Here is a 23,368-nt window from a genome sequence, read left to right as displayed (position 1 = left end):
CTTTTTCTCTGTCTGACCATAGCAGTCAGCATCACAAAGCAGCCCCACCCCACGGAGCTCCTGAGAGAAAGCCTGAGAAGTCAGGTGCTCCATCTGCACAAAGGAGAGGCAGTGAACACAGCATCTTCTGCAAAGAAGATGAGCAGAATAATTCGGGTGCCCTGACTGCTTTAAGGACTGCCTTCTTGGGCTCATGTCCAGTTTCTGAACTAAAAGAGGCACTATAGTAACCTAGAAAACATTTCTTAGCCTCACATTCTCCTCCTAGCTCATTACCTATTACAGAAATTCAATAAATTAGGAACCTATGAATGACACTTGTAACGACAGTGTTCTGACTTCTAACAAGAAGTTTTGGGTAATTTGTTTAAGCGCTAATATACTTGAAGTAGTATTAGAAAGTTATTTTGTGTTCAAGTACAAAAAATAATAAATATACTTTTCTTTTGACCTACAAATGCATTTATTATAAAACTATATCTCTCCGTAATTAAAAAGGAAGAAGATATTCATGCTATATTTACATTTTTCTATGTTTATAATTTATAACCAACATCTTTCTAAAAAAAGGATTAAGGCAGGTTATAAAGCTACTGAGTCTGCAGGTGGGAATGAAATAATTATAAGTGTGAGGAGAGGAGGAATGTGGGAGCAGGGGATTGAGCAATGCATTAAAGATACAAGCACTTAATCAATAAAAGGTGACATGGCAGTGCCAGGGATGAGTCTCATTTGAGGTCAACAGGAGAGAGCCTTTCTGCTCTAGGGAAAGCAATAACAACAATTTCTCACTCACTAACAACAATTAGTGGTGAGAAAAAGGAAGAATGAGAACTTATTGTGGACATAGAAAAAAATAAATATAATGTATTCAACTGGATAGTTCTATGAAAATTCAAGTCAATTTAATCCAACAAATATATTTGAGCTCTTAATGTGAAAATATGCACTCCTATGAGAAAATTTAAAAATTGAGTAAGAAGAGATTTTCATCCTCAAGGAGTTTACACACTAAACTGATGGGCATAAGAGGAAGAAGGCAAATAAGAGCAGACCTTTATATTCATGGGACAAATGATGGAAAGGGATATTGAAGAATAAAATGTAATTGTGAATAAGCTCATTGATTTTTTTATTCAATCAGTTATGTAATCTACAATAGGTGTTGGCAGTTTCATTTACTATCTGGTAGAGCCAAATAGTAAATGACTGTTTTAGGCTTTGAGGATCAAGAGGCAAAATGGAAGATGTTAGTAGGTACGTACAGTATACATTAAGAAAAAAAACCTCTTACCTTATCCCACCCCAAAGCAGGCATTCTGCAACCTAGTTGGCAACACTTGAAGCCCTTCTAGGGATGAGGAGCAGTGGTCTCTGTCCACAACTGTCTTCTCTTCAGGAGCCTAACCACCTCAACTTGGGCAGCTGGCCTGAATGAAGCCAAGCAACTCACCAAGTTGTTGACTCCAGAACTGTGAGTCCAAGACTCAGGGCCTGGTAGCTGACAACAGCAGAGCCTGTAATGTGTAGATAGCAACCACAACACCCTGAGCAGGAGTGCTGGGAACAGAGGGGAGGTGTGTGGGGTGCTCACTGTGCTAACAGGGCCATACAAAAACACAACATTCTGAGCTAAAAGTAAGAGTATGCCTTTCTCACTTCATTAACATGACAAAATGATTTAAAATCTGCCATACTGGTAAAAATGGATAGCCATATGGAAAAAGACAAACTTAGAATTCCTTACAGCATAAGCCAGGATACGTTTCAAGTGGTGTCAGAGATTTAATTGTAACTAAATTACAAAACACTAGTAGATATATAGATATAGACACAGACATAGGGGGAAATAGAGAGAAAAGAATACACTCCACTATTTAACACTGTGTTGGAGGTATTGGCCAATGCAATTGGACAAGAGAAAACAATAAGAAGCATAAGAATTGAAAAGAAAGAGGTAAAATTATCTTTAGTTGCAAATAATGAGATTATATTATAATAAAAATGGGAAAGAATCAATGAAACACCACTACAAACAATAAAAGGACTTAGATTATAAAATTATAACTTTAGTAGGTTATAAAATTAATGTAAAAAAACAATAGGCTTCATACGCATAGTTTAAAAAACACATAATTCAAGAGAAGACCCCACTTACATGGCAAAAATGAAAATAAAACACCTAGGTGAAGTTTCCCTGGTGGCACAGTGGTTGAGAATCTGCCTGCTAATGCAGGGGACATGGGTTCGAGCCCTGGTCTGGGAAGATCCCACATGCTGCGGAGCAACTAGGCCCGTGAGCCACAACTACTGAGCCTGCACCTCTAGAGACTGTGCTCCACAACAAGAGAGGCCGCGATAGTGAGAGGCCCGCACGCCGCAATGAAGAGTGGTCCCCGCTTGCCACAATTAGAGAAAGCCCTCGCACAGAAATGAAGACCCAACGCAGCCAAACATAAATAAATAAATTAGTTTTTAAAAAAAACAAACACCTAGGTGTTAAATTAGCAAGATATGTCCAAAATCAAACCTATATTTTAAAAATCATATGACATTCCTAGGAGAAACTAAGTAAACTTGAACAAGTGAAAAAATACACCATGTATTTAAATAAAAGACTCAACATCATAAAGTTATCAGTTCTCCCTAATAAATAATTTAAAGCATTAACAACAAGAACACCATCAGGTTATTTTCCTGAATATAAACAAGAAGCTTAAAAAGTCCATTTGTAAGAACAAACAAGCAAGAGTAACCAGGAATACCATGAAATAGAAGAGTAATGAAGAGGGTGCTAAGCATATCAGATATTAAAATGTACAATAAGAACTCCATGATTAAAATACTTTGATATTGGCCATAGCAATGAGACAGGATGGGAAAATCTGGAAACAAATCCACTCACATGTGAAATTTAGAGTAAATAAATATAGTAAGTACATATAATGTCATACGAAAAAGGTAGCATTTCAAATCACTGGGGAAAAGACAAACTATTTAAGAAGCAATAATGAGACAACTGGATAGCCATATGGAAAATGATGAAATTAGATCCATTCCTCATGGCATATGCCAGGATACATTCCAAATAAATAGAGATTGAAATGCCAAGCAATCAAATGAAAACACAAGTGAACTCCTCTACAACCAGTAACTAAAGAGAACCTTCCTAAGACTCGATCCAGAATCAATAAGGCAAAAAAAAAAAAAAAAAAAAAAGGTATACTTCGTTATATAAAATAAAAGATTTGCACATAGACACATACATACACAACAGATTAGGGGAAAAGACAATTGACATTGGGAAAAATAATTTGCGCTTATTACAGATAAGATGCTATTTTTTCTAGTACTATCTCTGACATACAAATAGCTTCTAAAAATAGAACACAAAAAGGCAGCAACCTCAAAGTGGCTAGAGATATGAACAAACAGTACATAGAAAAAGAAAGGCAAGTGGCTCTTAAATATAGGAAAACATACTCAGTTTCACTAATGATAAAATAAATGCAAAATAAAACTACACCAAGATGCTGTTTCTCCACTATCAGATTGGATAAAATCCAAGCTAGACAACTAGCTCTGTTGGAAAGGCTGTGGGGAGAAAAGCATGCTCAAATGTTGCTGGAAGAAATAAAAAATGGTACAGCCCCTGTGAAGGGAAATTTGGAAAAATCTAGCAAAATTATATATGCATTTACCCTTTGACCCATCAATCCTATTTCCAGGAATCTATCTTAAAGATACATTGGCAAAAACATTAAGATATAGTTACAAAGCTAGAAATTAGTTTAGTAAGAACAAAAACTGGAAGCAACTCAAATGCCATTAATAAGGGACTGGTTGAGTGAACTGTGGAACAGCTACACAATGAAGTATTAAGCAGCTGTGAAAAGGAGTAGAAATATATTCATGTCCAACTATGGAGTCACCTCCATGATGTAGTGTTAAGTGAAAAATACAAGATAAAGAGAAGTGAGTATACTTTACTGCCTTTTATCTAAGAAAGGGAGATGCAAATGCATATCTATATGTATGTATTTATTTTCTCTTTAAAATAAATAATATATTTATAAATAATACAAATATTTATAAATCATAAAATAAACTAGTTAGCTAAGGAGAGGGAGTGAATGGCATGGAAGGGTTAGGGATAGTAACTAGAGTTCTTTGAATATATCTTGAAGACTTGATTTTGGAATCATGTAAATATTTTATGTAACAAAGTTAAATGTTTAAAAAAAATACTAAAAAGTAAAAGAAAAATGAGATAAATGAACCTAAATATACATCCAGTTTGTGGCATAAACATACAGAGAAGTATCCAGGTGATGTTAGAATATATTTTATTGTACATCTTTATTGGAATATACTCTAAAGACAAAGAACTACCCATCCCCCAAAATAAAAACAGAAGAAAAAAATATTGGTGATGATGCTGGTTTTGTTATTCTGAGACTGTTGGGATTCAGCAAGTAACTGACTACGTTGATGTCACTGACAATTGTGATTTTCAGTGAAAACTGGGAAATAATCAAACATGAATCCTGCCTCTGGTGTATGAGCTATACCTCAGCATAACTTAGTAGTTGATGAGGGGAAACTCCTCTTTACAGATGTCTTCTACCAACTAAATGAACAAGGAATGATATAGTAGAAGAGGTCCATGTTGCAACCCCTCATGAAGTACATGAATTAGATCCTAAGGGACCTAGGTGGGTGTCATTGGTGGCTGCTAACATCTCAAAGAGAGACACCAGACACTATGCCCCTCCTAGCGGAGGTACAACACACCACCCATGAGTAGCATTGCCACAAAAGTCAAACTGGGGTCTGATCAAGCCTCAGATCTATCGATTTATGGGGAATACATGTTAAATGACACTAGCAAAATCCAGACTGTAGGAAATTCTATAGGCAAAACACAATTTCTTCCTCAACGACAACAAAAACTGTTAAGAAGAAAAAGGGAAAGGTAGAATATGAACCTATAAATTAAACGAGACAAATCAAACCAGAGCAATGTGTGAGCCTTATTTGGATCCCACTTCAAAGAAAAAAAATTTTAAAAAATTTACAACATAGTTGGGGAAATGCGACCACTGACTAGAAATTAGATAATATTAAAGGATTATTGTCAATTTTTACAAGTGTGATCATGCTTTGGCAGGTGTGTTTTTTCCAATGAGTCTGTTTTTTCAGATGTACAACCTAAAATACTTTCAGATGAAATGATATCTGAAATTCGCTTCAAAATAATCTGGGAGGGCAAGAAGAGTGATGCAATATAGGTAAAACAGGATTTGGCAAGAGTTGATAAATGTGGAAGTTGGGGATAGAGTAATTATATGGGAGGTCCATTATATTATTATTCTCCTTGTGTATTTTGATATTTTCTATGATAAAAAAATAATTTAAAAACTATATTCCTCCCTGAAGCTCAATAAAACTACATGTTGGATTTTTAAAATATGGCCTGTAAATATAATTATTCTAATATATATATCTAATATATACCTGTCTATATAGAATATGTGTATTTATATATGCATACTATTTGCATTTATACACATATACATATATACACATGTACATATATATGTATACGTGTATATATGCATTATACAGTAGTGCATTCGGATAAGCATCTGCCTTTAGTGACATGCTGCCTGGGTACCATTAGTGCTGAGGACTCAGGACCTCACACCACTGTCCTCTCTAGCCCTTGGAATCTGTGGTCAATGTGGAAAGAAGCAATGAAATAAACAGGAAGGTCTTCAGCACGTGGTCTGACCCTTGGGCTCAGCCTCTGCTCATGATTAGTTCAACAGCTTCCAGTGGGGTAACTGGTTGAAATCAACTATACTATCCATCAGTCTCGTAAAGTATAACATTTATTTGGATTGGTGGTTTGGCAGAATTGGCTGGTCAGTTTATTAACTACTGTATAAAAAGATACATTAGTAGTCACTCAGGCTTTGAAAAATGTTTCCAGGTTACTGAGACAGTACTCTGATGCAATTTTTTTTAAAGCAAACATTGTTATTGTCAGTAGTTTAAATTACTAGTTTCCAAAAAGAAGAAAAAAGCACTACATCTCAAACAGTTGCATTTATGGAAAGCTGATGACAAATTACAGTTGACCCTTGAACAACGAAGAGGTTAGGGCACCAACCCTCCTGGCAGTCTGCATATAACTTTACAGTCCTCTGGATCCACAGTTCAGCATCGGCAAATTCACACAGTGGCAGATGGTGTAATACTGTAGTAGGCATTTACTGAAAAAAATTCACATATAAGTGGACCCTTGCAATTCAAACCATGCTGTTCAAGGGTCAAGTGTACTCACGTTTAGTAGACTTTTACATTTAACATTGCATTTACTCTTGTACCCAAGGTCTCTTATTCATCACAGCTCTTTATGCAAACTTCACTACAAACACAGTGTATCTCATCAAAAAAAGTTAACAGGGAACGATTTCTGCCTCGTTTGCCACTATCAATATCACCTGCAAAATTGTTGGACCTAACAGGAACCCCACCAAGGTGAAAAGTGTTCTTATGCCAATGCTATTATCAGCATTAGATACGTTATTGACTGTGATTCAGAGGCACACTAAATTAGAAACTTGTGAAGGAAGAAATTTATTAAATAACTAAAAATAAGACTTGCTCTTATAGGGCCTATATTTCAAAGAATAATGAGGTCGCTTTGTTCTTCAAAGCTCTATTAGTAAATGCAGTACAGATTATAGGATGAAATAAATAATCCTCCGTTTTACTCAGAAGCTCTTGTAAGGGCAAACATAGAGTTTTAGAAATTCAAATGTGTTGTGTACCATTAAATATACTGCACATTCATGCATGCCCTCTGGTCCTACCTATGGCCCATTAGGCCCAGCGTTGGGTCTCTGGTGTGTGAAAGAGCAGAGATGTCCTCAGGGATGCCCAGAATCTGGTGGGTCTTCATAGCTAGAGCTGCCCTTTATGCCAATGTTCTTAGAGAAACAGCAACAATTCATTAAGCCTCTATTCTGAGTTGCAAACAAAACCCAAATTGTGTATTGTAAGTTGCAAATAAGTCAAGCCACCACAGAAACTGTGAAAGCTGAACCGAGAGAAAAAAGGAGCTCTGTAATCTTTAATATTTTTAAAAGTTAATTAAGGGCTTGGGAAATGCCTCAAATCCAAAGCAGGGAGAACTGATGCCATCTAATCACAGACCCACACAGCAGCCAGGCAAAACTCTCCCCAAATGCCTCCAATTTAGACAGGAGGGACCACCAGGAAGGGGAAACATTTCTGCCTTCATGCCCATTCAGTTCTTGGCCTTGTTTCTGGGCCTTCCAACAAGCATATCAATTAGTAGCTCCAATTGTGAGGGTGGTTTTTTTTTTTTTTTTGTAATTCAAACACCTGTCCACTAGAAACTGGACGGAGGCCACTGAACAGTCAGATGGTAACTGTAATGTTTATAGATCCAATCCATAGATCTGCCTCTATGTTGCATAAAGTGCCAAAACATTATATAGCCAGACATCTGGCAACTGGAAGAGTGTCTATCTCTTTAGCACTCCGCCTAGCCCTCAAAGTTCTATTTGTACTTGCTAGGCTGATCCTGGGAAAGCAAGAGTTATTTTTAACTTGTTATCTCCCTCATTTCTGTCCACAGAGTTGTAGCAGCAACTTCTGGTGACTTACTCTCTGCCAGAACTACAGTCAAACCAAGATAGAAAAAGAGCTTCCAGACCTCGGGCTTCCCATATCTGTTTCTGCTAAGCTCTCCCTATTACTCAACTTGGCCAAATACAATCAAACAGCCTCTAGTTCTAGTTCTCCCTAGTGCCTCAGTCATTTTCAGAAAATAATCTGAGTATTTGGAGAAGCATTCAAATTTATTTAAACTTTGGGGAAACAAATAGAGCTTTAAAGGAAATGTACTATAAAGAGTCCTGACAGGCCCTCAGACGTTAATGTGCATTGCCACCTTCTACATTTTTATTAGGAAGGGACTGAGACAAAGAAAGGATAGAGCAGGCACATCATGGACACGTGTTTTTAGTGCTAATTGATAGCCTGGAATATGGTGGAGGAATGATGGGGCCATAAAAAGTAGATCTTTTGTTAATTAGTGATGGAATTCTATAGCTTCCCACAAAAGGCACCTCTATTTTTTGCTTAAATTCATTCATTTAGCAAGCATTTATAGATTGTATCCTACATTTGTACATGTAGATTTCTTGAAATTTGTACCAAGTTGTATGTGCAACTACTAAACAATAGATATATTTTACAAGGAGAATTCTGATATTTGAAAGTTTAGACAAGAAATCCTTAACTAGACCTCACCTTTCCTGTGTTTCTATGGTTTAAAGACTGTTTAAAGACTGTTTATAAACAGTCTTTTTAATTTTATGATGTTCCTTCACAACAGAGAACATATCAAGGCAGTTCCTACTATGACTAGAGAGACATTACTATGTAAGCCTGATTATTCCTTTTGCGTTTCTCTTCAGTTTCTTACGCATCCCTCCTTTTCCCCACTTTACCTCTACGGGAAGCATGTCAAGTATCCACAGGCCATTGACAGCCCTGCTAGAGGCATTAAGGGTTAAGAGTATTTTTATTAGATGAGGACAGGAAGGATCTGGAGAGAATCGCCTCAGGTAACATGCAAGAGGAAAGGCCTGATGCTTTGGCTATTTGCCATTAAAGCTCGTTAAAACAACTCCGTGGCTATGTCTAATTCAAATGAATAATTAATGCTAAAAAGTTAAGGGCTTCAGAATCTTAATAGTGAGAGGGACAGAGGCATGGGGACCATCTCTATAGCTGTCCATTCACTCCTGTTCTTGGCTCTCTTCAGCTCCTTGCCCTCAACAATGGGGTTATCTCACTCTGTCATGTGGTAACTTGTGGTACTCTCTCAACTGTGTTTATGAATTTTCTATGTGATGGAGGAGGAGCCCAGTAGTATAGGCTCCTTGGACAAATATGATACTCTAGTTTCCAAAGTGACTTAATAACACAACTTAAGCCTTTTGGTATCAACCAAGAGATACCTCAGTAAGTCAATGTTTATATAAATAGAATCAAAATCGAAATAAATTCTGGGTCTGTCAGTTACATTAATGAGATTCGTTTTTCTATCTCCAAGTCAGTAATATGTCTCCAAAATCAGTGATTACTACGGCTGCTGAAGCGTTTTTCTGAACGCTTATAACTCAGAGATACACCGGCACATGTACCTCAGCTTCTACAACTTCGCCACTGGGGACACTGACATCTCATTCCACATATAGCAGGGCTGCAAAGTTTAGCTCACACTGTAACTCATACATGCACGGGAAATATATCCTTGTTGATGAGGTTGGGCCCTCTCGCCCACCTCTTCCCCCTCCCCTTCCCCCTCTTGCTTGCTACAACACCCTGAGCTAGAAAAAAGGTGGGATTTTACTTTGACTTTTCCTATGTCATATTTTCCTGCTACCATGGAGCCATGGAACAGGCTCACCTGACATCAGGAGATAAGGGAATTTAGAAAATCGGCTCTCAGGACAACATTCTGACTTGTAAGGTATTAGTCGGACTTACTTTGAATTTCAAAAGCTGAATATTACCAAGATCTTTACCTTTACATTCCTCCAGCAAATGTTATAATCTACCCCCAGGAAGGTGGCTGTCTGATTGATTGAGAAAAATCCTGCATTTGGAAAGGTAAAGAGGAAAGCAAGAGTATTTAAAAACCAATTAACCCTCTTACACATGTATTGATATAGGATGACTCACGTGCTCTTCTATTAAAAAATGCACAATATAGCATTGGGATTTGGTGCTGTGATGAACCGGAAAAAGATCATTAGTTTCTCCTTTTTCAGGGGGACTTTTGACGACCTGTATCTGGCATTCTATGTAAGTAGAAACGTCAGGGGACATTAAAGAGAAGCAAGATGGCAATGCAAGAGACATTTTGTAATTTTACAGAGATACAAAAACTCTTGTCATTTTTCAGCAGCCAGTGAGTACACGTGTACAAACACACAGGAAAACGTTAAGCCTCATTACCATACCCATCCCTTATTTTAGGGTAAGTGCCAGTTGAACAGGAAATTACGCTAAAGAGACAATAAGACAAATGAGAAAGAAAAGAGGTTCAAGATTTAGGAAGATATTTCAGATGCCATTTTTTAATAGCCCCTGGAACTTCAACTTTCTATTTAAAATTCTTACTATTTTAATCAAAATATTGTATGAAAAGTTATCATCCAAAATTTCACATACATATATAATCTTTGGATGAAAGTTTTCACTGGACAGGACTTTAATCTCCCAGCAGGCAGACTTCCAGAAAGCCACTTCTGAACCAGATTTGTGCTCCTTTGGTTAAAGAGTAAACTTACACTTTGCATTTAAGTTAATTTAGCAAAACCTGATCTCTGTTGGGCTAGGAAAACTTGGAGACACTTCCTCAAACAGCTGAGCAAACATCATATGATTCAAGGCAAGAATTCACCTGTTAATGCTGCTCTCCAGTGAATACTGAGTGACAGCGATGTCTGTCCCTCTGTTTCGGAGCATGAATAGAAAGGATCAAGAAGGGATGGTGGGAATCCCTTTATTTAGACTCACAGGTCTATTTAGATAAATATATAATAAGGAGGATGGGAGGCTTTAGATGACCTGTAAGGGGCTTCATATCCAGCAATACTAAAATCCCCCAAGTTTCACATGTTTTAGCAAGTTTATTAGGTCTTAAGTAAGGCCTTCTCAAGCTCAGGTGTAGACATTTTGAAAGATGTATGCGAAGTTGCAGGTGTATGTGTATAGATTTGTCTGGAGGGAGAGTGCATAGCTTCCATCAGATCCTTGAAGGAGTGTGATACCTCTTCTGAAAGATTAAGAACACTTCTTTAGGATAAAGATTGGGATACATTAGAAAGGTAATAGAGGTGGCTGGCAACTGTTGGCTATTCACTGTGTCCCACCACCCTGCAGAACCAGTAGTCCCCAAGGACTGACTGGGTGGGCTGTGCACCAGGGATCAGCAAGACTACCCACTGAGATATGGGGAGAAAACACTGAACTTGTATTTGCATTCATTGTTATTGTGATAAAGAGAAAAATGAGCATGACAGGTATTTAATATATGGATTTATGGCAGCACCCTCTCAAGCCATGTTAGATTATTAAGGGGTCCTGAAGGGAAATGGGAATTCTGCAGTGTGCAGGGGGTTTGGGCCGTGGCCCCATCATTTGTTCATTTTCTAGTTTACCATGATGTGTAGTTTATGTGAACCAAGATAAGTGGACTTACAGGCTGAATTCTTTAAAGAGTAGAATTTTCCCCCCAGTTTTATTGAGAAATAATTGACATACATTACCGTAGAAGTTTAAGGCATGCAGCATGATGGCTTGATTTACATATATTGTGAAATGATTACCACAACAGGTTTAGCTAAAATCCATCATCTCATATAGATACACTAAATGGAGAAAAAGAAGAAAAGGAAAAAGAAAAAAAATTCTCCTTGTGATGAGAACTCTTAGGATCTACTCTCTGAACAACTTTCCTATACATTATACAACAGTGTTAGCTGTAGTCATCATGTTGTACATTACATCCCTAGTACTCGTTTACCTTTACATCTGGAGGTTTGTACCTGTTGACCACCTTTTTCCAGTTCCCCTTCCCCCCACCCTCTGCCTCTGGTAACCAAAAGTCTGATCTCTTTTTCTACAAGTTTTGTGTTTTTTTAAAATTCCACAGACAAGTGAGATCACACAGTATTTGTCTTTCTCTGTCTGACTTATTTCACTTAGTATAATGCCTTCAAGGTCCATGTACGTTGTCCCAAATGGTAGATTTTTTCTAGTTTTCTTTATGGCTGAATAATATTCCATTATAATATATATATATATATATACACACACACACACACACACACACACACACACACACACACATACAACTTCTTTATCCATTCATCCATCAGTGTACACACTTTGGTGTTTCCATGTCTTGCCTATCGTAAATAATGCTGCTATGTACTGAGGGTGCAGATATCTTTTTCAGTTAGTGTTTTTGTTTCCTTTGGATATATTCCCAGAAGTGGAACTGCTGGATCATACAGTACTTTCTATTTTTAATTTTTAAGGGTCCTCCATTGATACTGGTTGTACCAATTTACCATCCCACCAACAGTATACAAGAGTTCCCTTTTCTCCACATCCATGCCAGCATTTGTAATTTCTTGTCTTTTTGATGATGGCTATTTTAACAGGTGCGGGGCAATATCAATATCTCACTGTAATTCTAATTTGCATTTGCCTAATGGCTAGTGATGTTGAGCATTTTTTCTTATACCTATTGGCCTTTCTTGTATCTTCCTTGGAGAAATGTTTATTCAGGTCCTTTGCCCATTTATTAATTGGGTTACTTGAAATTTTGCTATTGAGTTGTATGAGTTTTTTACATATTTTAGATATTAACCCCTTATCAAGTATATGGTTTGCAAATATTTTTCCCATTTTGTTAGGCTGTTTTAAGAGTAGAATTTTTATAATACTTTGTTATGACATGGGTGTGACTATGAAAATGCTTGGTACCACAGAGAGGTTCTCCAATTATTCCTAGAAATGTATCATAAAAGTTACTGAGCTTAATCATGAATTACACATTTTTAAACAAAAAGATATGCCCCAAATTTGCTAGGTTGTTTTCTGTGATAAAATGTGGTTGTCTGTCAATAACATGCTGTCTAGAACTTTTTTGTTTTTGTTTTCTTTTTTAAATCAACACACTTCATCTATACCTTGCAGATAAATGTGACTAAACAATGAGAGAGAAAATAGGTGTTTTAGGAAAATAATCTCTGACATGGAAAGAGCATTTTTTTAAAAAGATATTGGAAGTGTTTTCATCATAATGATTGTTTTTCCTGAAAATTCTGTTACCTACCAAAACTTTTAAACCTAGAAGCAAATCCAGAAACAAATCTTACTCCTTTACAGATCTTCCAAATAAAGAGTCTCACAGTGTTTTGAACCTATTCAGTAAAACGCAATGATTTCTGATTATTTTCAAAAATAACTGACTGAAACCAGACAAGATGAACATTTACTAACTGAATTTCAACCAAAATCTTTCCATAAGTGGTGTATTGGTTTGCAAATTTTAATAAGTGTAGCCAGAAATTTATGTCTTTCATTTCAATATTCATATTTTAATGAAGTATATTTTAAACTGTGATGGTCACTAAAACAAAGTAGAAACAGACCTCTAAATTAATTATATCACTATGCTATAGCAAATTTTTTAAAAAAATAATCATTTTAAACACATTGCTCACATAAAAATGTTAGTTCAATATAATAAAATGTTATCTAAGTATAGTAATCATTTTCCCTGAGAGCAAATATGTATTCTGTATTATCAATGAAACAGATGAAAATATGTTTTGAAATAGTTTATTTCAATCATTTAAAATTTCTATTTTTTGTGTATGTTTTATAACGTATAATATTTTAGTTTAGTGGTACTTCATTTAATTTATAAGTGTAGAAATATTTTATACATATATTAAGATATGCAGACTCATATATATATATTTTAAATTAATTAATTAATTTTTGACTGCATTGGGTCTTCGTTGCTGCTCGCAGGCTTTCTGTAGTTGTGGTGAGCGAGGGCTGCTCTTTGTTGTGGTGCACGGGCTTCTCATTGCAGTGGCTTCTCTTCTGGTTGTGGAGCACGGGCTCTAGGCACACGAACTTCAGTAGTTGTGGCATGCGGGCTCAGTAGTTGTGGTTCACGGACTCTAGAGCACAGGCTCAGCAGTTGTGGCTCGAGGGCTCTAGAGCACAGGCTCAGCAGTTGTGGCTCACGGGCTTAGTTGCTCTGCAGCATGTGGGATCTTCCCGAACCAGGGCTCGAACCAGTGTCCCCTGCATTGGCAGGCGGATTCTTAACCACTGCGCCAACAGGGAAGTCCCTATATATATTTTTTTACTGATGAGGAACAATATCAAGGGCCTTGGGACTGGTGCTGTAAGTCCTTGACATATATTTTCCTAATTAACTCTCTTAACAACTTATGAAGTAGGTATTGTTATCATTCCAATTTTACAGATGCGGAAAGAAGACCAGAGACCTTCAGTAATTCAGGAGCTCACCCATAGTCACAGAGTGGATGGTTGATTTTAAATTCGTAAGCTCTAGCATCTGATATCAGAGCCTATGTTTGGAACTAGAGCTACTGAACTAGAACAACCTCTTAGTAGAGGACAGGCTTAAGAACCCGGAAAGGCTCAAGGTTAAGTCAAGCTGTGGTTGAGAATAGTTAGTGGTTAATAACTAGGTGCCAACTTTTACTTAAGTGCCCATTTCTTTACATTTTACTCTAATTGTGCACAGTATTTATTTCAGGTGTGGGATAAGTATTGCAAGGTGTGCTGATTATTTGTTTTGATACCCTCTCCTATGGGAAAACCTATAGTCTGAACACAAGGCACTAACCAGAGTACCACAGATCAGCTGCTGGCAGCATTCTGTAATTGCAAGCAACGCATTTAAGAGAAAAAAATTACTTCATTACTGTCCATACAAACTCAAGCCCAAAAAAGTGACAGCAATGACAGCAATATGACACCTACAAATCTTACAGCTATCCACGGAAATGATTAGGGGGCATCTGATTGGATCTTTGCTCTATCAAAAACATTTCCACAACCTTTTATACAGTCAATTTATGTACGATGTATAGGAACTTCTGAAACTTGGGTTACTCTGTGATGGGCTATGATATCTGCAATGGGGCCATTATCGTCCATCATGTCAACGCGTGCTCTTTAACAAGGAGATTACTGACAAGATTGGGCATAATGACAATGAGGAAAATGTTAAAATGTTACTGTCTATCATGTCAGCTCGCTGTCCACCACCTGGCTAATGTCGGCTTGTTACAGCAACCTCATAGGCCAGCAAGCTGAGCCCACGTATCTCAATGAAATAACCCCATCATTTTTATTTTATTCTTATTTTCAAAATATACCCAAAGGCTGCAAGCACCCTAATGTGTCAAGCTTCAGGCAGCAGTGAATTTCCGTGGCAGTTATAAGCCTCTGAAACAGGGTCTTATAATGGAAAAACTGACAGACCCTTAACTCTAGCTGCACTAACAGGAGTCGCTATGATAAAAGATAGCTTAATAAACCGCAATTTGCCCCAATTACGTGGGGCTGCTTCAATCTCCGATAAGCCTGATGTTCAACCTGACCTAATAATTTGTGCCCTTCAGATTGTATGCATTGGCAGTTTCTAAATGGGTTCCTTCCACCCTGAATGGAGGCTGTGTGATGAATCCAGATTCCTGGTTTTGACAGCCAGGTCTCTGCCTGGGAGATTAAATCAGTGAGTATGCGGTAAGACTTGTCAGTGAAAGAGGAAAGAATTAGTGGTAGATCTTGGGTGAAAAGTGAGAGTTTCACTTGCCTTACCAGTGGAGAGTCATGGTCAGCAGGCTTAAAGGCAGTCAGATAGTGGCTGGTAGAGGTGAATGACAAAGCATGCAACCAACAACTATACATTCATAAAGCCAGGGAGTCAGGCATGGTGCCAAGCCCTAAGGGAATAACATAATTATTTCCCTTAAGGAGCTGATAGTTTAGTGAGAGATAAAAATATCAAGAAATAAATACAGTTTTTTTTTTAATAGTTTTTTTTTTAGATGTTGGGGGTAGGAGTTTATTAATTAATTTATTTATTTTTGCTGTGTTGGGTCTTCGTTTCTGTGAGAAGGCTTTCTCTAGTTGTGGCAGGCGGGGGCCACTCTTCATCGCGGTGTGCGGGCCTCTCACTACAGCGGCCTCTCTTGTTGCGGAGTACAGGCTCCAGACACGCAGGCTCAGTAGTTGTGGCTCACAGGCCTAGTTGCTCCGTGGCATATGGGATCCTCCCAGACCAGGGCTCGAACCCGTGTCCCCTGCATTAGCAGGCAGATTCTCAACCACTGCACCACCAGGGAAGCCCTACAGTTTGTTTTTTTTTTTGCTTTGCTCCCCACTGGGGCAAGATAGAATGTGAGTGTGGAGTACCTTGATTTCCGTGTATCATTTACTACTGTATCGTGCATCTATTCATCCACCTACCCACTCACCCATACATCTTCCCACCCACACACCTATCCATTCATTCACTTGACATTTACTGAAGGTCTCTTATGTGTTGGGCCCTGTTTTCTTCCAGACCTCAATACTTTATCCTTCAAACCAGCAACTCTTCTCCCAACTTTCCTATTCCTGTTTGAAGTATCAGTATTCTTCCATTCACACCTTCATCTCCACCACCTCCACATGTGGAGTCTTTCTTCTCTGTCCTTGTTGCTTCTACTTCCTCCTACCCACTCCCATAGTTACCACCCCAGTCCAGGCTCTTAGATAATGAGCAGAATGCCTACTCAATCTTTGGCTTGGAATTGAATCAGCTAAGTTCCACACTGACCTTAGTGACCTGTCTCCCTGCCTCTTTATCACATCATCCTACTTCATTTTTCTACATATCCCCTTTTGATAGTTTAATAATTAGTGCCAGGTGTTTAGGAACGTTATATTGTCCCCTGCTGACAAATGGACCCCATGCCTAGATGGATCATACCCATTTTTATTCATGCCAGTAAATATTTATTGAATGAATGTTTCCTCAAAATTCAGCCTAGCCTCATCTCCTCCATGAAACTTTTCATGACCTCCCCTTCCCAGCTCTGAATCATGTATATACCTTTCCCCTGTGTTCCAATAACACTTAGACCATAACTCTAACAGAATGCTTACAAAAGTGCATTCTAATTATATTTACTTGTCAGTCTGCCACCCCTGTCCTAAGAACCTGAGGGTGGGCATGTCCTGTCCCATGTGACTTTGCATCCCCATTCCAAGTGCCTCTCACAGACTGAAGTACATGTTTGTTGAGTCATTTGTTAAGTAAGTGAATATTTAAATAAATGAGTTACAGAAATAACCGTGAGCTGCAATCATATGTACAAGCTTTGGCTACTAGGATAGTCAAAGAGTAAAAAAAATCATCACGTAAATGAGTTTTTGATAAATTTGGCTGTCTGTGAAATTACTTTGAATATAGACTTAATATTTTCAATAGAAGAAACACAGATGTTTGGATTGACAGCTGTTTTGACTCAGGACAAGAATAGGCTTGAGACCCTGAGTGTAATCAATGCTCTGGATCACTGTAAACTGAGGGCCTTTAAACCAGGGTTGTGTACGAGCCATTCACAGACCCTCAGGCTCCAGAGTGCCCCCAGGATTCACCTGCACAAGGAAGTAAGGAGTAAGGAGGGACTTTCTGAGAGCTGCATGGTACCCTGAGAATGGTGTAGTTGACTAAAATGACACAGACTTGAGCAAATGTCCACAGCTTACTAGAGCCAGTGTTTCTGACTTTTGTCTTCTTCTTCTTGGTTCCTGCAATTGACTGTTGATTTGGCTGGACCAGCTCAGTAACCAGAAGCATGATCTGCCAAGACAGAATCTCAAGGACCTGCATACGATTGTACTTGTGTGAAAGCTGCTCTTCCTTCCTTCCTCTCTTTTTCTAACTTTCCCTTCCTCCCTTCCAACCTTTCTTTCTTGTGATCCTCCATTTGTTGAGTGTCTGATATGTTTTGGACTCAGAATTTGGTCTTATAGAGAAAACAGTATGAGTATTTGCCCCCAAGAAACATATGATATGGTTGGAGAACTAATTAAGTACACATAATAATAACTCAAAGGAATGTGAGATGTGTATCATCAGAGTAGTTCTGAAGAGCTATCGTTCAGTTTACAGAAGAAAAAGGCATATGGTGGGCATTGGGAATATAATGATAAATAAGATACAATCCCTTATCACCATTTTAGTTTCTTGCGTATTGAGAAAGACTAGCAAACAAGTATATTATTATAAAATTAGCAGTATTAAAACCAGTGCTCTAGAAGGACAGGTGAGTAGCATCTTACTCAACTGGGGATTCAGAGATGTCTTCCTAAAGGGATGACTCCTGAGCAAATCCATGGTTGATTTAACTTAGTTATCAAGTAGCACTTAATATGTACCAAACATTGTGCTAGACACTGCCCATATATTAGCTCATTTAATCCTCACAACAATCCTATAAAGTAGGCGCTATTCTCACTTCCATTTTATCAATAAGAAAACTGAGACACAGAGAAGTCAAGTAACTTGTTCAAGGTTACATAGCTTATACGTGTTAGAGCTTGGATTCAAGTGTAGGCAGTTCAGTTCTTGAGTCTAGTGACTATGCTACGCACATTCCAGCATTCAAAAATACCACGAGTAAAATTCAAAGGCAAACAATAATCTGGCAAAATATTTTCATCACACAACAGTTCTAATGCTATAAAATGTTTTTCATATTACTTTTCAAAAGTCAAACACTCCAGTAGAAAAATGGGAAAGGAACACTAAAATTCCCAAAAGGAGTGATAAATGATTACTGAATATGTGGAAATGTTTAACCTCACTAAAAACAAACACAGAATAAAACAAGATCCCTGTGTTACCTACTAAATCGTAAAATGTCATTTAATTATTGCTATAGCCTTTCTAAGAAAAATTTGGCAATTTGCATTAAAAGACTTAAAGTGTTGCATATTTTTGATTCAACAAATACACCTTCAAAAATTTATATAAAGGAAATTTAAGTGTATGTTTGAACAATTTCATCAGTAAGGGTAATATTTATCATAGTATCATTTATAACTATGTAAAATTGGAAATAATGTAAATATCCAACAATAGGGGATCGATTAAATAAGTCATAGTGCTTCCACACAATCGACTTCTATGTAGCCATCAAAATGTAATACTGAAGCATAATATTAAATGATACAGGAAGTTATTCATGATTTACAATTAAGTAAAAACAATCAAGTTATAATATATACAGCATATTTCAACTTTTATAGAAACTATATTTAAGTGTAGAAAAAAATGTCAGTATTGTTCATCCAATGGGAGTTTTTTTATGTTATTCATTTTGCTTATCTGACTTTCCTAATTAAAATATATTGCTGGGACTTCCCTGGTGGCACAGTGGATAATACTCCACACTCCCAACGCAGGGGGCCCAGGTTCGATCCCTGGTCAGGGAACTAGATCCCACATGCATGCTGCAGCTAGGAGTTTGCATGCCACAACTAAGGAGCCCACCTGCCACAAGTAAGACCCAGTACAACAAAATAAATAAATAAATATTGAAAAAACCAGATTAAATATATTGCTTTTAATATAAGGGGGAAATGAGCGAACAATTCCATTTTTGAGGTGAGTTATTTATTTGATGAAAGTAGGGAAGACATCTAGGCAGAGAAAATAGTCTGAACAGAATGGCTTGGGGTGTGTGCCCGTGATGTGTGAGAAATAAATGCATTTTTTTTTCAGAAAAAGTGAGAGAGATAGCAGTGGCCTTGTGTGCCATGCTAAGAAGCATGGCTCAGTTCTAAAGATAATGAGCCATTGATAGGTGTTGAGCAAAAAAGTGGAGGGCAATGGTGAAGGCTCCATTCCAGAACAAGTGCTCTGCAGGCAGAGTGCTGAGGGAAAGGTTGGTAGGGAGCCCAGGGGTAAGGCTTTGGCATGGTGATGGAAGAGATGGCGAAACCTGATGAGGGTCAACAATAATAACATGGCAGAAACAAGGCACTTGGAGAAACAAAACGATTAGGAGGTAATTTAGGTAGTTCAGGAGGTGAACTCATCAAGTGAACGATTGGGGTGACAGCCTCAATCTATGCTTAGATTTCTGACAAAGGTGGGTGGTGGTATCTTCACTGAGAGTTATAACACAGAAGGAAGAATAGGATTGCTTGCGAGAGATGATGTGTTCTGGTCTAGAGACACTGAACTTGAGGTTCCTCTCACACTGAAGATGATGAATTGAACAGTTCAGAACAAGAGGTATTGCCAACATGAGTGATCATGTAAGGTTTCATTTGGGAGATGAAGAAAGGGGGATAGGAAAGAAAATACAGAATGAGCAGAATTGCTACAGGTCTAGATGTTAAAGGCAAAAACAGAGGCACAGGATCTGAAGAGAGTCCAGATTGGCTGAATATAACTTGTGACGGAGAGTAGTTGAAGATAAATCTGGAAATTTTAGAGCCAAACTAAAAAAAGTCTTTTAATGCTGGGCTTTTATGGTTTTTAAAAACACATTTGTGTGTGTGTGTTGTTTTGTTTAATGCTACAGGAAATAAAGCTCTTTTGAGGCTTTTTGGACCACAGGAGTTACACAATAGAAATACTGCTGACTACACTGGCACTAGTGTTCAACAAAATAAAAGTATTTATAGCCATCATTTTAAAAACACCTACTGTTTTAACACATTAAACACCATGAAGCAGGCATTAGCTTCATTTATGATTAACAGCAATTCTGTGAGGAAGGAATTATGACACTCATTTTACAGATGAGGAAACTGAAGGACAGAGAGGTTAATAAATTTGCCCAGAGTCACACAGCTAGCAAGTGGCAGAGGCTGGTTTCAAACTCAGGTCAGTTAGACTTCAGAGTTCACAGAAGTGACTGGTAGCAACTAGGAAATGTAAGATGTAAAGATGTAAAGATTAAAGGAAGAACCCAGGAACTGGGAACAGCTAGTCCAAATATCAGGTGGATCAAGCTGCTTGTGGTCAAAGACTAGAAAGGAGACCAGAGTGGTGGCAGTAGCAAGGGCAAAGAAATAAGGTTATAGCGGAAGGCGGGGCTGGATCCTGTAGGACCCACAACTGTATAACGGCTTTGGGTTTGACAACAGGAATCCACTACCAGGTCTCGAATAGGTGACATGTCTGTGTGATATGATCTGACTCATGATTTTGAAAGATCACTATTAGGAAATTTTTAGACAAATAGGGATAGGGTACAAGGAGGGAATTCTATGAAAAGGTATAGCACATGGAAAGGAACAGCATTGAAAAGAATTTTTTTAAATTTATTTATTTATTTTTGGCTGCGTTGGGTCTTCGTTGCTGCAGGTGGGATTTCTCTAGTTGTGGGCTGCTCTTTGTTGCGGTGCCGCTCATTGCAGTGGCTTCTCCTGTTGCAGAGCACTGGCTCCAGGTACACACGCTTCAGCAGTTGTGGCACGTGGGCTCAGTAGTTGTGGCTCGTGGGCTCTAGAGTGCAGGCTCAGTAGTTGTGGCACACAGGCTTAGTTGCTCCGCGGCATGTGGGATCTTCCAGGACCAGGGCTTGAACCTGTGTCCCCTGCATTGGCAGGTGGACTCTCAACTACTGCACCACCAGGGAAGCCCTGAATAGAATTTTGTGCAGTTAGAATAAAAGGTTCATGTAGAAGGAGATAATGATGAGACTGGTAATCAGGGTCTTGCGAGGTCTTGGCTAAGAATTTTGAACTTTACTCAGTGGTGGGAACTGAAGAATTTTCAGCAGAGCAATGACATGATGAAATTTGCACTCTAGAGCCCATCCCCCCCCAACAGCTATGTAGACAACAGAGGAGCCAACTGGGGGCTGAGAGACCAGTAGGCCAGACAGGAAGTGATAGGAGACTGAGAAGGCAGGGGCAACAAAGAGGTCCAGAGGGAGAGTATTTGAGAGAGATTAGGACGGGGAGATCTTCAAGATGTCTGCAGTGGATATAAGGAGGAATTAAGGGTGATCCCTGGCTTTCTGGTACAACTGACTAAGTTGATGATAGTGATTGAGAAAATATGAAGCAGATTTTCAACAAAAGATGGTGAGTCCAGTTTGGACACAGTGACTGATTTATTTAGTGGTATCCAGGTGGAGACGTTCTGGAGATAGGTGGAAATCAGGGTCAAGAGTTCAGCAGAGTTGTAGATCAGAGATGAAGATGTGGGCGTGACTGATATACAGGTGGTAACCCGTGGCCATGAGTGTGGAGGTCATCCAGGGGCAGTGTGAGAAGATCCAGGTTACTGAAGGGCACATCCTTGGGGACATACTGACATTTTGGGGTCAAAAAGAGAAAGAATAAACTGTGAAGTAGATTGAGGACTGTCAGAGAGGTAGTAGTAAAGTAAAAAGATAATGGTCAAGTAAAATAAAACAACAATAGGAATTAGCTGGAGCGATTTAGGAGTAAGCAGTAAGCTTAACGGAAGTTTCACTGAGTTGCAGATAGGGACCATAGACTGCACTTTCTGAACGCTTTACTGGGAAGAGAAGTAGAAATATGGAATGGAGGCTAGAAGGAATCCAGGAGAGATGTTTTACAAAGAAACGGAAATGGTTACGTGTGATTTTATGATTTTAAGTTAGAGCTAACATGGAGGAAAGGACTGAATATATTGGAGGGAGGTGATTGAAGAGTGCAAGTCCTCTAGAAGGAGGGGAGGCTGGGTGGTCAGCCGCAGGCAGAGAGACACGGCATGGTGCTTCTCCAGTCTTCTCTCTCCCTTGAGCAACTTCTTTTATGCACTAATCTTTGGTCAGCTAGCACCAATTCTTCATTTTGATAGTTTAGCTTCATTGACTAATACTGACTAATTTCCTTTTTTTCTCTGTCTCTCATTATCTCTCTCTCTCTCTCTTTTCTCATTATGCAACTCCTCCCAGCTCAGTCAGTGGTAATCCACTGGAGTCGCCTTGAACATGGCGTTTCTCCTTCCAGTAGCTGTGGGTGGGGCAGTTTCTGTAGAAAAGGCTGAGTGCTGAGCTGGTTTTCATGGATATGGCTAGGATATATTTCTTATGTCTAATTCTCACTTATCGTGAGGTAAATACTCTTATCTCTACTTTTCAGATGAGGAAACTGAGGCTCAGAAAAGCTTACTAATTAACCCAATGTCATGCAGTCGGTAGGGTAGTTGAGCTGGGCTCAACATTTTGGCCTGTATGACTCCAAAGCCCACATTTCCCTTTACCATGTTGTAAAAGTCACGTTCCAGTGGATTTGAGGATTAAGAGGCTGGAGGCAAGGAGGCTTGTAGAGAGGGTTTTGCGGAAACCAGACCTGTGGGGATAAATGGGTGGTGGCAGTGGGAATAGAGAGACATGGGTGGAAGTGTGTGGGAGCATGCTTTAGGTAGAATGCACAGACTATGTCTTGAAGAGTTGTAGGGCAAACTGTTTGCTGACTGTGTCCAAAAATGACACTATGTGTGTCCCAGATCTTGGTTTCTAAGTAATACTCCAGCCTTGGCTGTTTCCAAATCTGGGGCAGAGAAAGTACAAGGTGAACCTGGGATGTCTTATTGTGCCAGAAAGTAACCACGTGCTCAAAGATTAATGAGATCATGTCAGAAGGACACAGGAAGCCACAGAACTGGCTTGAAAGGATCTTCACTGGCCAAATTGGAGAAAATTTG

The sequence above is a fragment of the Globicephala melas genome, chromosome 13, assembly GCF_963455315.2.
Source record: "Globicephala melas chromosome 13, mGloMel1.2, whole genome shotgun sequence".
Lineage (NCBI taxonomy): Eukaryota > Metazoa > Chordata > Mammalia > Artiodactyla > Delphinidae > Globicephala > Globicephala melas.
The sequence above is the reverse complement of the archived record's forward strand: the minus strand, read 5'-3'. Positions refer to the sequence as shown.